The sequence below is a fragment of the Mixophyes fleayi genome, chromosome 3, assembly GCF_038048845.1.
Source record: "Mixophyes fleayi isolate aMixFle1 chromosome 3, aMixFle1.hap1, whole genome shotgun sequence".
NCBI classification, from domain to species: domain Eukaryota; kingdom Metazoa; phylum Chordata; class Amphibia; order Anura; family Limnodynastidae; genus Mixophyes; species Mixophyes fleayi.
Window position 1 is genome coordinate 133,383,064 of NC_134404.1, and position 17,242 is coordinate 133,400,305.

The following is a 17,242-nucleotide window of genomic DNA, read 5'->3' on the forward strand; positions in this document are numbered from 1 at the left end:
GCTACTAACAGTTCATGTTTTCAGGATTTCTTTAATCATGCACAGGTGAGTTTGGCTGGGTCAGCAATTATCCCACCTGTTACTACAGACAGAAAACATGAACTGTTGGTAGCTTTTGAGGACTTGAGTTTGGACATCTCTGTTTTATGCAATTGGATTACTAGATCAAGCCACTCTCAATTCAAGTAAACACACTCACAGCTCTTTGGCCGTGCCAATAATATAAGACAGGGTTTCTCAAACCCAGTCCTCAGGGCTCCCCAACAGTGCAGGTTTTCCATATCTCCTTGCTGGAGCACAGGTGTAATCATTACTGACTGACACATTGTAACAGATCCACAGGTGGTCCTAATTATGTCACATGTGATCCGGAAAACCTGCACTGTTAGGGAGCCCTGAGGACTGGGTTTGGGAAACCCTGATATAAGGGATAAACTATTCCTTATGTGCTTAACATGAATAATATACAATAGATCATAGAGAATTTCCTTTAATATAGTATAACGATGCAAAGCCAAGGAAAGAGAAGTTCCTTATCCTGTTCAGTAGTGAATGGTTTAATCATAATGCACAGTGATATCATCACTGCTCCTTTGCATCAGAATTATTATGCATCTATCTCACAACAAGAAAGGTGAAATTGCCTCTTCATGGCCTATCAATAGACCCCAATAAAATGTTGTGCTGCATAAACCTCAAAGCTGAGGATTGTGTGGAGGAATTGGGGGAGAGGGGACGATTAATGACAGTATAGAAGCAGATTGTATGGGGAGAAATGGGTCCAGGGGGTCTGTACTGGGACTCTGTGGAAGCAGTAACTTACAGACAGAACACTGTCCAGTTGAACTCCATATACTGTCTGGTAGGCTAGACTGTGAACCAGATACCCCTCTGCTAAATGATACACAATTCCTCATTCCTTGCCTCCTGGTTTGCTCCAGTTTTTTTTATTGCATTCACCATGTCTCATTTGTTACATATCCCAGAAAGTATTATAGATAGATCACCCATTTCATTTTTACTTCAGGGTAGTTTTGCTACTTTTCTTTGAAATATTATGCTTATAGGTGTAACCCCCTGTCACTGTGTGTAGTGTGGGGTGCAAAGGGTACACAGTGCACCTCCTTCTCAAGCCCTGGCTAGCTGATGGGCATGGGTGTAAATGATCAGGGGGTCCCTGCACATGCAGGTGTTTCTTTGTAGTTAGTGGGACACAGGTAATGTCACTTTGGTGCAGTGTAATAGAAGTCACAATAATTTGGGCGCCAGACCATCTCTATAACAAACTCAACTCTTTATTTACACTCTTCCTCCAGCACGATAATCATAATGGTTGCAGCAATAAAGAAATATATGTACAGCTCCTTACTCTCTCCAGCACAGTTCTTAATGAGCAATACGAATATGGTTGCAAATATATCTCATTACTCCTCCTGCACAGTTCTTAATGTTATCCAGATGTTATGTAACATAAATCATTGGTCTCTCTTACACTCCATACTCACTGCAGATACCCTTTCTGCAGGGGCACATGCATGGATGCTAATAGGCAGGCAGCCTCTCCTCCATGCAGCTCTGACACACTCTGTGTACCTCTCAACTGCAGCTCACCCCTCCTCTGCGGGGATGATGTCTCCTGTGCTCTGACACGTCACTCTGTGTACTCTCAGCCTCAGGATCTGACACTACAGCTACCAGGCCTCTTGTAGCAGCCCTCACTCCAGGGCCTCTTCCATGCAAAGTGTCCCCCTCTCTCTTGGGTTCTCTATAGTGGCATGGAGTTCTCCCCCTCATCCAGGGCACACATTCCTTGCCCTGGCTCAGTCACCATGCTCAGACTTCCAGGGAATGCTGGGGGAGCCTGGGAGCTTCCACCCCAGGTCCCCAGCTACAACTCTCCTCTTGTGTCTCCTCTCTATCTCCTTTACCCCCTTTCTGACAGCCCCTCCTTCCTCTCACTTAGTCTCACAGGCTGGGCTGGGTTATCACCATGGTAACCAGTTTATGTAACTTTTCAGAAACTTCTATCTTACCCTCTAGGTGACCCCTCCTCTATTCACTGAGGTAAAGGTTTAACTAAAACACCACTAGGGGGGTGTTACATTCTCCCCCGATTAGCTGGGCACCCTAAACTACACCTAATGGGGCTGCCTAGCTAATCTCACTCACACCTAACTCACATATGACCACACACATGTAAACTTTTCTACATCACTATTGCATGAAAAATCACAGTGTAAAGTGAATACATACATAGCAATACAATGGCAGTATCAATATAAAACACATTTCACATTGCATACCCCACAACACCCCCAATGGATGTAAACATGTGAGTCACAGGTGTCCTGTTTTCTTTCAATGTACATTTAAATATGGCTTTATGCCAAAGCAATGTAGCACCTGCCCATGCCTGCCCATGTCTCCCCCCTCCTGGGTCAAAAAGAGACAGGTGGCTCTCGTGGGCCCCTCCCAACAAATACATCTCAGCAATATATGCAGGGGTGGCATTTGACCAGCGGGGTTGTCTTCCCCCCCTTTCTCTCCAACGTGGACGATCTGCCTTTCTTTGCTCCCCCTAATCCTCCGGAAGGGCAATATACAGACGTCACTTGCACAGCCTGCCTCTCTTTGCTTCCCCAAATCCTGCTCCATATACTGTCCTGGACAGAACTACTTAGCAAACAACTTGCTTTACCTCCTCATTACCCTTGGTCTCTGTTGGGCACCTAGAGACGGTCAGACATGGTGTCCCAAGGGTGTTTCTCCGGCTGGGCACACTGCTCTCAGTTCCTGTGTCCTGCAAGCACTTTCTCCATCTGTTGTGCTCGAGCCCCACGTTGGGCACCATTATGTAACCCCCTGTCACTGTGTGTAGTGTGGGGTGCAAAGTGTACACAGTGCACCTCCTTCTCAAGCCCTGGCTAGCTGATGGGCATGGGTGTAAATGATCAGGGGGTCCCTGCACATGCAGGTGTTTCTTTGTAGTTAGTGGGACACAGGTAATGTCACTTTGGTGCAGTGTAATAGAAGTCACAATAATTTGGGCGCCAGACCATCTCTATAACAAACTCAACTCTTTATTTACACTCTTCCTCCAGCACGATAATCATAATGGTTGCAGCAATAAAGAAATATATGTACAGCTCCTTACTCTCTCCAGCACAGTTCTTAATGAGCAATACGAATATGGTTGCAAATATATCTCATTACTCCTCCTGCACAGTTCTTAATGTTATCCAGATGTTATGTAACATAAATCATTGGTCTCTCTTACACTCCATACTCACTGCAGATACCCTTTCTGCAGGGGCACATGCATGGATGCTAATAGGCAGGCAGCCTCTCCTCCATGCAGCTCTGACACACTCTGTGTACCTCTCAACTGCAGCTCACCCCTCCTCTGCGGGGATGATGTCTCCTGTGCTCTGACACGTCACTCTGTGTACTCTCAGCCTCAGGATCTGACACTACAGCTACCAGGCCTCTTGTAGCAGCCCTCACTCCAGGGCCTCTTCCATGTAAAGTGTCCCCCTCTCTCTTGGGTTCTCTATAGTGGCATGGAGTTCTCCCCCTCATCCAGTGCACACATTCCTTGCCCTGGCTCAGTCACCATGCTCAGACTTCCAGGGAATGCTGGGGGAGCCTGGGAGCTTCCACCCCAGGTCCCCAGCTACAACTCTCCTCTTGTGTCTCCTCTCTATCTCCTTTACCCCCTTTCTGACAGCCCCTCCTTCCTCTCACTTAGTCTCACAGGCTGGGCTGGGTTATCACCATGGTAACCAGTTTATGTAACTTTTCAGAAACTTCTATCTTACCCTCTAGGTGACCCCTCCTCTATTCACTGAGGTAAAGGTTTAACTAAAACACCACTAGGGGGGTGTTACATAGGCATGACACTTTTCCCAGTATTTGCATTGTATGAAATCGAACAGTGGTACAGGACAATGGTGACAGACCTTGTACATTGTTAATTCTAAAACATAAATTATTGTCTCCATGCATCCAGGTTCAATTTATATAATGACCCTGATAACCTACAAGAGATTAAAAACATAACCATGATGTAACTTTCCCAGTTCTACTCCTGACTCACCCTGCCAACCCTTTGAAAAATAAGTGGATTTTTATTTAGATTGCTGTATCTGTTGGGTAATAGTCATGATGTTAATTATGGCAACATAATTAAAAGCCCATAAATGACTAACACTTCATTAAATTAGCACTACAGGCTTTGTAAATATATGAAAAAAGGATCTCCTCCAATGCTTAGAATACACAGAGGTGTCAGGGGTAAGGATGGACAGATTAACCTCTTCACTGCCACAGAAGCATTGCACACTGCTGCCAGCCACTGCTCTCTAAGCTATCAAATAAAGCAAGGGCAGTCTAAGCAGCTCAGGAAATAACCTGCGGATTTATGACCCCGACACTGAGATTCTCAGACTGGAATTAGTGATTTGCTGATCCCAAGAGCGCCCCTCATCACAAGAAAGTGAGAGGCAATTACATGATAAATCTTATAAAAATATCTCATTGTACAAAACGCCTTTTATTACTACATTTATGGTAAATAACGAAGAACCGTCCCATGGTGCTAATATGAAAAAAGGGAAACACAAATTTTCTTTTGCTAGATTTTCCGAATTTTTCCTTTAAGGTTTCCTTTTGTTTTATTTTCCAATTAGATGTCATTTGGTTGAAAGCAAATCAAATAGGATGACCAAGTATGAGCAGTTAACCCATTGCTTCTCAGGGCCAGTTTACTTAAAGGTGTCATTCTCACCTCTTCCAAAGTGTTGTCAAATCCGAGAATGCAGGATGAGACAGGGGCTCACAGTCTGCTCTATCAGCACTTATGGTACTGATTAATGCTGATTGGGAAGTGGACCTAGTGTTCTGCAATTGTAATGTAGAGATACTTTTATGTTTTCTCTAACTCGCCTATTTTCCTTTTACATTTCATATGCAAAAATGTTAAATATTTTAACAGATTAGGGTTAAAGCTAAAGAAACGACAACTGTGTGAGGAAAATATTACAAAAAAACCGGATGGTGGAGGTGAAGTGTTATAGAGCAGATACAATTACCAAGTATCTTTTGAAAGTAGTTACAGGTGAAAAGAAAAATGAAGATAGAGAGCTCCATTACAGTACTTTTCGGAATATTTATCATAATACAATACTGTACTGAAGGTCAAATTAAGAAATCAATAGGTGGATTCTATGAAGTCATTTGCTCATCCTCTTTTTCTCCTACATTTTGTTTCTGCATCCTAGTTATGTTTATACTGCAGATGCTATGACAGAGATAGATATCTAAGAACCACATTAGTCATGTCGCTCACAGTCCTAAATACACCCATTCTAGACCCAAGGATACCACTAAAAAACAGTCCTAACAATTGTTTCCATTGTTTTATCTCATATAATTTCTCACTTTTGTCTCTCTGATTTATAATCTGTCCTTCTGCGTATAGATTGTATTTATGAAGTTGCCCCAGGCTTTTTTCTATCTTGTAGGAATTTCGCCAGGGCTCGCCAATAAACCCTGGTGACAGTACTACATTTTATGTCTCTGCAATATGCAATGATGCATAATGATATTTACCGCAGCCCTCTAACCACCAATGATACATAGACCCCCATATGTATATTTTGCCATCCCCTGGTTACCCCCCACTGACTGTGCTACATATAATATATAGGTTTATACCCGCCAATATTTGAAAATATTGCCCAATCCACTCATATCACACCCTGATCCACATAGGGCTAGTTTTAGACAAGATAATATTTATTATTGGGACCCTACATAGTATATGCTGGATCATATGTTCTTAGTTATTTTATATGCCTAGTTGCCAGCCATATTGCATACCACAGTGCCATATACATTATACAGATCCCATTTCCCAAACCCTTACCTCCTAACTGTTTCAATTTTGGAGGGACAATCCTAAATTGCAGACCTCAAAAGCAAGAGTTTGCACAGTTAGTATGAGCCGCATTAAAGATCTGCCAGTCAATATTATTTAATTCATGATGATGACTGGTATTTATATAAAAATATTAAATACATAAATAAATAACCCCCTAAGTGTAAGCAGCACCAGTGCTTCTAGTCTGATCTGATAACTTCTAATGCAAGGGGGCAACCAACATGGGGTCTCCCACTGTGTAAGCCACAACCAGCTATGCCGGGCCGGTCAGGGATTCTCTTATAATAATATGAGCCAGTCCTAGCCTACGACCTGCAAAATAAATGTGGCCATCCCCCTCCAGGGAAAATATTAACATTGGGGTAATGTTATTTAATTCAGGCAAACATTTGAACTACAAGTCTCAGCTAACCCTAACATCCATTAACTGTTTGGGAAAGCTAGAATTACCATTAAGGCTGGGAATTGTGGTTTAAAACAATAAACTAATGATTATATTAACATTATAATCAGTGGTCAAAGTGGAAATTTAGAAGTGCTGGTATGGATTTTCACTTTGAAATGAACGGACAGAGGCCAGGGGGCCGCCTAGGCCCCCAGAAGGTATAGCGGTTTTTATAGAGTGAAATTCATTTTACATGCATTTTAAAACTATATAGTATAATAGTATAATATAAAACATATTAAATGATGTGAGACCATTCACCCTGTGTCCAATTACCTTTCCTCTGTGTCCCTCCACCTCTCCATGATATCTCCATAATTTTATAATAAAACTTTCCAAAATATATCCCTTATATCTTCCATGTTACCATTCATCTTTCTCTGCTCGGTTTCCTTTCTGTTCTTATGTGCCCCAACTTCATTGCAAGTATCCCCCTCCCAACCTGCTCTTCCCTGTGCCTCACATCCTTCTTCTCTCTCTCCTACCTTACTCCTTGATACTCTCTATCTATCCTTGTTCCTGCTCCTATTATTCCCTTTTACTGGTTAATTCACACTTTTGCCCCTTCATCATCACACTGTGCCCCCTCCTTCATCATATCACACGCATGTGCCCCCATGATATCACATGCATGTGCCCCCCATTTATATCACACACTGCTGTGCTCCCCATTTATATTACACACTGCTGTGCCCCCCATTTATGTTACACACTGCTGTGCCCCCCATTTATGTTACACACTGCTGTGCCCCTCATTCATATCACACACTGCTGTGCCCCCCATCCATATATATCACACTGCTGTGCCCCCCATTCCTATCACACATTCTGGTGTCCCCCATCCATTTTACTCACTGCTGTACCCTCACTCATTATTCTGTCCTTCTCCTTCTATACTTACCTTTCTATGACCTTTTTTCCTGTTTCTCTTCCACTTCTTCTTTTCTTATGTGCTCCCCGCTCCTCTCTTTTTACTGCTGCAGCCTCCCTGACTGTCAGGCTTGACAACATCACATCGTGAGAGTCAGAGAGAATTAGCAGTGGGCAGAGAGGAGATGGCTTAGCCTGATGATGGCTGTAGCTTTTGCAGGTGAAACCAACACTGTTTGTCCCCAACATTTCTTGTAAGCAGCCAGGCTATAAATGCTGGTTACACATTTTGATGAGGGGGGGGGGAGGTCATTGCTTTTTTTTAAAAAATATATATATATTTCTTCCATATGTGCTGATCTATATCATAATCACTACATACCTTTACACCATGGCTCGGGTAACTGTAATTTTAATACCTCCTAACAGGCATATCTGGAGGTGCAACCTACTCAGAATAGGCCACTTCTCCGTGTGGGGGGGGGGGGGGTCGTGAACCTCTTACTGGGCATGACTTTACTGTGAATAATTTGTGCCTGCACGAACCAATCTGCCTCTCAATTGCATTTTACTCAAAATTCTAAACTCCACATTGTTTTACTGCACATGTGCAGATAAACAAAGCAGAATTTTGCACCTGAAAGATGGACTTTCCTCAAGCTATAAATGATTTCCCTAGTGCTAAGTATAATATACTGGGCTATATCTGCTGTCAAGTTTCAAATGCTGAGCCACAGTTACTTATTTACTTCCATATGTAAAAGTGTAGTATGAAAAGCCATATCTGCTTTCAAGTCTAATATAAGAGCTATAGCTGGAGCCAAGTACAATATCCTATGGAGAACCACAGAGCCATATCTGATGCCCAGCCTATATCCAAAGCCATATCTGCTTTCAAGTCCAATATAGAGAGCTATAACTTGTGTCATGTGTAATTTCCGATGTGTACAGTCATATCTGATATCAAGTCTACAGGCAGACCCATAATGACACACTTATTATTTCTCCTTACTAGCTGTCAGCTTATTGTCTGCTAGCACGGTTTCTCACCTGAAAGAGAATGAAGCCAAGCATAAAACTTCATAGTAGCAAAAATCTAAGTAGGAAACAGTCACAATCTGAGGTCCTTTATGTTCCATGGTGATAAGAGAATAATCTTGGGCTTAATTTGGGCCTTGATAATATAAAAAAAAAAAGAAAAGGAATAGTAACATTAGTCCAAGTAGTAAATATGAATCTACTCCAACTCTAATACTAGACCTACCTTTAGCCTATACAATACTTACCAACTTCAACTTTGGGCCTGACCCTGCAACATAATGACGCAAATGCGTCATTTTAGAGCAGGGGGCGGGGCCAAAATGCAGAAATTTCCTGAGAACCACGTCACTTTGGCTCTAATTCTGCCTACTTCACTAGGAAGTTGGCAGATGCAGGAGAATGCCCTACTCTCCTGGGAGTCTGAGAGTCTCCAGGACATTCCAAGAAGGTTGGCCTGTACTATAACCAAAGTCTTATAGATATACACTAAATGGGCAAAAGTATTCGGATACTTGACTATTACACAGGGACTGTAATGACATTGTATTCATACTTTAATATGGAGTTGTTCCCCCTTCTGCAGTGATAACAGCTTCCACTGTTCTTGAAAGGCTTTCCACAAGATGCTACAGTGTTTTTGTGGGAATTTGTGCCCTTTCATTCTGTAGCGCATTCCTGAGGTCAGGCACTGATGTTGGACGAGAAGGCCTGGCTCGCGGTCTCCGTTCCAGTTCATCCCAAAGGTGTTCGATGGGGTTGTGGTCAGGGATCTGTGCGGGCCAGTCAAGTTCTTCCATACCGAACTCATCAAACTATGTCTTTGTAGTCCTTGATTTGTGTACTGGGACACAATTGATTGCAGTCTATAAAACTTAAGTGTTTCAATTTATTTTAAAATAAATTCACATGTTTCTGAGCGGTACCATAGTTTGTTAATTCATTTAAAAATAAAAGCTTTGTCATGAAGATCAAAGAATATTAAAACAAATCTATTACTGATACAATTAATCAGGGCAGTCATATAAGAAGATGTTAAAGACTTTACTATCCATCAAAGCACTGTCAAATCCACCGTAAAGAAATAGAGAGAATGTTTTTAATGTCAATGTTAAGGAAACCATCTAACAAAGTTAAAGTCTTCCATAATAGCATGAGTACTTCTTAATCCTGCACTTTATGGAAGGGTGACAAAAATAGTTTTTGAAGAAAACACATGAAAACTTGAATTCAATTGTAGAGTTTATCATAAAGAATGCAAGAAACCTACATACAAAAATGGAGGAAAATACTATGCTTCTGCGGAGACCCAGATTGAACTTTCTGGCCTCAGCCCAAGCCCAACACTGCGCAACACCCCATGAACACTATCCCAATTGTGAAGCGTGGGACAGCAGAATACAATGGGTTCCTTTTCTACTAGTTTGGTAGACAATTCATATTCCAGCACAAGCCTGGCCAACCTGTGGCTTCCCAAGTGTTGTGAAGCTAAAAGTCCCAGCTTACCCTTCCAGCAATCTGCTGGTTATCTACTGTCAAAGAATGTTGGGGCTTGTTAGTGTCACAACACCTGGCCAGGCCTGTTCCAGCAGGACAGTGACCCAAAGTATAGAGCAAAATACAAAACAAATCAATGTCCTGAAGTATTTATTTGAAGTGTCCAATATTATTATGATTACCAACTGCTCCTAATCTTGAGGAATTACATAGCTATACTAGTAGTGTTCCTTAGACGTTCCCCCATAGAACAGTAACTCTTTTCTTCTTCCTTTTTTCGTGTGACACAGTGAATGTCATCCCAGGCCTTAGTCTTATAAAACAAATCACATGAATGATTAGAAAATTGCTCTTCACCAAAAGTTCCCATGCGACCTAAGGGAACTTGAGAAATCACTGCTCTGCAAACCCTGATCTTTCCGCTGCTATGAAAATTCTGATAATCTGGCTACAGGTTGTTCTGTCCTCAGCACTTCAAAATTGAGGATATCCTGGAAGTTCAGGTGATAAAGAGTGAATACAGTATGCTTTTATCATACCCAAGTCATAGGCTCACTAAAAAAATGCAAAGCACAGAACTTAAGTCCCCCTATGTTTTTATTTGTTCTTGTATATGCAGGATTCTCCCCCAATGTACAATAATCTGCTGGAGCACTTTAAAATGCCGTTTCAATAAAACAACATTGTAAAATAGTTGATCAATCATATATAATAATCTACTGCACAGTTTCTTTGCATTATCATTCATTCAATCAATAATGTTATGATATGCTTTATGTGGTGTGATAAAAACAAACACCTGGTATAGAAGTCACACAAATACAACATTGTAATAAAACTTATAATTATATATAATTTGGCATAAATAATGTATTTCTATACTTTGCAATTGCATCTGCTTGAGCCAACAACAATGTCATGGATCTACCTCTTGTAAAACGGCAATCATCAATGCTTCTTTCAAACAGGTCTTTCATTTTTGAACCTCAGATACAATTGTTGAATATCTTCGAACATCAGTAGTAATATATAATGCTATGGAAATATAATGCTACACAAAAACGGCCCCTACCTTCTGATGTTTGCTGGGATTTAGATGTTACTTCCAAACATCAGAATATTCCCTTAAATAGAATCTATACATGAATAATTTAACCTGAATAGTAAAACCTCTATTGCACCAGCAATAGTGAGATTAGGAATAATTGCTCCTAGTTGCCAAGGCATTATTCTATTATTTGTGAAAACCCCATTATTCTGGCAGATAAATAAACCAATTTTCATTCAAAGAATATAAAATATCAAATTTTTGTTATAAAAGTTGACCAACAGAAAGATGTTGGTAATAATAGAACTTGAATCTGGCCAACCCAGATTTCAGGAGATAACTCAGGGCTACATGGGTTTGGTTCATGTTCCTTGGTTTACACTGAACAGTGGTGAAGTAAAATAAAAATAATTGAAGGTCATTTATGAATCGCTCCGGATACGCCCCTCAAAATACTTTGGTTTTGCCTTGATGATCCACTCACGATCATGGCTGTAACAGATTTGTATGTGTATTCTGACATACTGGGACATGGGACATACGTCTTGTTTTGTTTTTTACATAAAATACGCATTTCCGCACTGTGCATGTGCACCAAAACTGCATTTACATACGTCCTTATGCAGATATTGTTGCCTCTTACATTTATGGCAAGTGTAGGTGTCTAAATGTGTGTTTGCGTAATTACAACTCAAGTAGACCTGGAAGCAGAAGTATATACAACTGTTAGTACCTCTTGCAGGTGCTGGATGGCTGGTATACCAAATCGCAATGATGATGATAACGGGACAGATAGCTCCCTCTGATTGGATGATTGTGCAAGACATCTCTAGCTGATAGTACTTAATTCACCCTAAATTCCCCTTTATTAAGGAATCTGATATTGGATACCTTGATCATGTCCCAAAATGTCAGAATAAACACACAAATCTGCTGAAATTTTTATGGCGTGTTAGTTCATCACAGAACTAGCTGCTCCAACTATGCATATACTAAAAGGGGCTCATGCGGAGATAGGCATAGATCCGTTTGTATGAAATACACAAATTTGTACTGTATATGCTCACAAAAAAGAGCGCACATTGATGTCATAAGCAAATTTGGTGTCTCCTTATGCTTGGAGAGGCGGAAGGAGTGAAGTGCCTCCAGGACTTGCCTGGCCTGCTCCCTACCTGTGGAATGATCTACCACACCCTATCAGGTTAACCTCTACTCTCCAAGGCTTCAAGTATGCCCTAAAACTAATTTCAAATAAGAGACCCAATACTACACACTGCACCTTTAAGACCCAGTTCTTTTTTCTTCTTTCTGTTTACTTCTGATAAATAGGAGACAGGTGTGAATGATTAGCTTAACCCCTGAGAGACAGACGAGAAAGGCGCGATAGCAGCACCTCTGGTGGTTCTCAGGTACTGCAGGGTAAACACAACAATAAAGTTCAATATAGTCCCATGGGCAGGAGCTGCCGAGATGAAGCAGTTTTCTGAGGCAATGCTGCAGAGGAAGCGAGGCAACGTCTGACAGATATAAGCTCTCACAAGCTTTGCCCTCTTTCCTCGTGCTCTCCTTCTACTATTGCATCATGCTCTGTAACTCTAGGACTTCTTTTCAAGGCCTTGTTTTCTTGAGCCCAAGCCTACTTCCTGTTGGACATTACCACCACTCTCACTCCTTTTCCCGTAAATAACTTGATCTGAATTACCTAGTTATCTGTGTATTATTTTTTAAATCAGTAGAGTTCTAATCTTTGTATTATTTCGTTTTTCACGTATGGATCTGTAATGCATATAGCATTATGTTGTTAGGCCCCACCCCATTTGGTGATGGCAGGCGAGGTCACTGAGGTAAATGTTCCTGTGGAGAGAGGTTAGTGCCTCATACTTAGCGCCAGATATAGGGAAGTCAGACGGGGACCCCCACCTGCAAGGTTGCCCCAGAAAAAGCACCAGTGCAGGGAATAGCATGAGAGGATGCAGGACTGCATGAGAGGTGTAGTTGGAAAAGAGAGGACAAGAGTTGGAGAATCCCCAGCAGCAAAATTCCCAGAGAGGAGAGCCTGTGGATGGAAAGTTACCTGGAGGAGTGCGTCTGGAAGAGAGAGGCTGTGTGACCAATAGCAGCAGTGGAACTGGCATAAGATGGTCCCTGTGAGGGATGGGGTGCACCATACCTGCTGGTGCTGATGATGATGACAGTCGCCAGCACTAGCTACCTGCTTCTGATTGGCTGATTGAGGATTCCCCTCTGAAGCTGATAGGTGATTTCTTCTTTGATTTTGCATATATTATATGATTTTGTGGACATATTTTCACATTCGTTGCTACATTCATTCATACACGATAAGGAAGAATATAGAGGATTGTTTCATTTCAATCAATCCTAATAGCGAATTTGTTTTTTGCTATCAAAATAAATGTTAAACATGTTCTCTTTTGCTTATGATCTGGCTGGGTGTATGTCTATCTGGGGTTAAGTACATCTGATGTAAACATGGTGAGTATGTTACTGGTGTAAAGCTGGATGTATCTTGAGATGCCTCTGACTCGGCATAAAGGTGTAAATACACTGGTCCTGATTCATTAAGGAAATATACTGATTCATATAAGGAATTATGTTATGTTAGATGCTTCCCCCAGGGCACATCAAGGTGAATTCTACTCTCTGGTCTCAGAAGACACCTCAGCAAACTCATTTTCCTCTATAGGGATGTTTGTTGGGCCATTTGGACAGTAATCTTACAGTTTTGTATCTGTGTTATTACTGTGTTTGGATATATTTCTCAAACTCTATGAAGGTGCTAAGTGGTTAGCACTTTTGCTTCACAGTTCTGAAGTCATGAGCTCTACTCCCAAACAGGCCATATCTGTGTGGAGTTTGTATGTTCTACCCGTGTTTGCGTGGGTGTTTGTGTGTGTGTGTTATGAAATTTAGTCTGTAAGCTCCAATGGGGTAGGGACTGATGTGAATGACAAATATTCTCTGTACAGCACTGCGGAATTGGCGGCGCTATATAAATAAATGGTAATGATGATATATATGCCATATGAATATTTAGAACAATTGTATTCATAGAACTATACATTGTAGACACATACAGATTGTGTTGTGTTAGTTCTCCTCATCCTCTGCAGCGGCCTCTTTTAGAGGGACCACCACAACCCTTCTGGATAGCCGGCATTGTATTGCTGCGTGCGCACAAACATTTATTACACTACATAAAGCAACAAAGGGACAACACACATCTAAAAATTGGTCATTTTGGCAAAAAATACTATTTGTTAACATTATAAAACAATTTAAAACCCTGTACTTCTATTATGTCCCAGCCAAAGGAAGAGGCTCCTGGCATCAGTAGTGATAATGCAAAGCATGTCATACTATTATTATTATTATGGTAGATTTGTAAGGCACCACAGTGCTCTGCAGCGTTGTACAGTAGGGAAAACTAGGACATACATAAAACAAAGACATACAAGTCAGACTAAATAAATGCAGACATGAAAAATAAGGGTATTGAGGACCCTGCTCAATAGAGAGCTAAACTAAGGGTATTGAGGACCCTGCTCAATAGAGAGCTTACAAATTGAAGAGGGAACAGCTGAAAAAAAGTGTGAGTAAGATTTTAAAAAAATATGTTTTTTTAGAGAACATATAAAGATTTGAAGGTTGCGGGAAAGCCTGATTGACAATAGTAGGAAATTTCATAAGTGGGGACAGCACGGGAGAAGTCTTGTAGGCGCGAGTGAGAGGTGGTTACCTAAGACGAGACATGGCGCATGTCACGGGCACTAGGAGTCTTTACCCAGGGATCACCAGATGATGGACTTACCAGAGCAGTATAGGTGGTAATATGGTACTCTGGTAGCGGGGTGATCACGGAACAGGAGACAGCAGATGGTAGAGAATGCTCGTGGAAAGTCTGTGACTAGCAGCACTGGTAATATGTAATAATAGTACACGAGGAACTGAATGGACAAGGGTGAACGTGAGGGTAGTCAGTGGTCTGCGGGTAGCAAGTTGTACCACTGCTATAGTGAGGAGGAATGTCCAGAAGTAACGAGGAGGTGATGAGAGTCAGCGGTCTGCGTTAGCAAGTTGTACCGCTGTCTAGGTGAAGGAATGGAATCCGGGTGGAGGTATCCGGGAAGTCAGTGGTCTGCGTTAGCAAGTTGTACCACTGCTATGTGAAAGGATACGGAAACAGGTGACTCAGGAAACAGAGAACAGTGGTCTGCCTCTAGCAAGTTTTACCACTGAATATATATGTGAGGAGGAGCACGGGGAGAGAAATGCAATGCAGAGTATACACGGGCACACTGAACTTGATCCCACGATGATATGCACAATATAGTAATGACTGAACAGCACTGCACAATAATACAAAGTCACAAGAACTATCCAGGCAAAAGGTAACACAGTCAAATGATGGCAATAGTCTCAGCGGATAGTAAACTCCAGAGGAGAACAACTCAGTCCAGCAAGATATGCAATACACCAGCACAGTCAATGAGAAGTATGCATACCGTGGTTCAGGAGAGCAGGCTGTCAGACAGAAGTGCAGAGATACCTGGACGGCGGGAGGCCGGCAGGATACGAAGTCCCAGGAGGGTAGAAGCGGTAATCTAGTAGGTGCAGCGCACAGGTAGGTGAACCAGCAGGGATAGAAACAAATACTCAGGAAGCAGTAGTATATGGAACTGGACACCTGGAGAACACTGAAGAGTAGAGATGATCTAGACGAGATGAAAGCAGCGGGGCGTTGATGCAATGCAGACAGGCGAGTTGACACAAGCGGAGACACTGTAGAAGCACGGAGAGCGGATCAGCTGGCTGCAGACGCGAGGAGTACTGGAGGGTAGCGATGAGCAGGGAACTGCAGATACACGGAGGCAGCGGATAGGAATCAGCTGGAGCAGTCACGATGAAACACGGGAGAGTTGAAGTGAGCAGGATACTGTAGATGCACGGAGGCAGCGGATAGGAATCAGCTGGTGCAGTCACGATGAAACACGGGAGAGTTGAAGTGAGCAGGATACTGTAGATACACGGAGGCAGCGGATAGGAATCAGCTGGTGCAGTCACGATGAAACACGGGAGAGTTGAAGTGAGCAGGATACTGTAGATGCACGGAGGCAGCGGATAGGAATCAGCTGGTGCAGTCACGATGAAACACGGGAGAGTTGAAGTAAGCAGGATACTGTAGATACACGGAGGCAGCGGATAGGAATCAGCTGGTGCTGTCACGATGAAACACAGGAACATGAAGTGGTCTGGAAACCACAAACAAACAACAGGAATCAGCAGGAGCTGAACACACGAGGAAACACAGGAACACCTTCAGAGGCTCATGGGGAATGAGACTCCAAGATCAGGCAACGAGGTATTGACCTCAGGTGCTTTAAATAGGGAGTGTTGCCTGATCAGCCAATTAACTAAAAGGAACATGAACTGAAGGTTGAAAAGGGCTGCACATGCGCAGACCCTCAGGATGGTGGACAGCCACGGTTCCTAAACACACGAGAAGTAGCACTCACAGTCCGGTGAGTGACAGCGCAGGTCAGATGTAGATCTAAGAGGGTTGGAGGGAGAGTATTTTGATGTGAGATTTGATATGATTCAAGAAGACACATGGAGCCAGTGTAGGGATTTGCAAAGCTGTGCAGCGGATGTAAAGTGGTAGGATAGGAAGATCAGTGATGCAGCAGAATTTAGGGTGGATTGAAGTACGGCTATATGGATGTCGGGAATGACAGATAGCAGTAGGTTGCAGTAGTCAAGATGGGAGATGATGAGACAATGCATAAGAGTTTTGGTAGCATGTTGAGTAAGAGAAGGGCGTATTCTGGCAATGTTTTTAAATTGGAATCGACAGGACTGGGAGAGATGCTGGATGTGAGGAATAAAGCAAAGAGTGGAATCAAGTGTGAGACCATGGCAGCAGCCTTAGGAGACTGAGGAAATTGTGGTGTTATTAACAGTAAGGGAGATTTTAGGGGAGGTGAAGATTCTGGCAGGAGGGAAGATAATTGCACTACCAATATCCAATATGAAACGTTCATATCTACTGACATAAACTAATATTATTATTATTATTATTATTATTATTATATGTAACTACACTACCTCCTGCAAAAATTAAGTAACATTTAATAGCTTAATATTTACTACTTGCTTAATATTTAATATATTGCTACACAACCTATTTTTTATTGTCTTTCTCCTTGTGAATAAAAATGAAAAATACATATTTAAAAGATTAGCTTTCTCTTTATCTTCTACAATTACTTGTCCTAGTATAACATCTATTGGCTCAAAATAATCAGTTTCCTGACATTTTTGTAGTTGAAAAACATTAGATTAGTCTTGCTTTCTTTAGCAATCAGTTTTCAGCTTCAATCTTTGC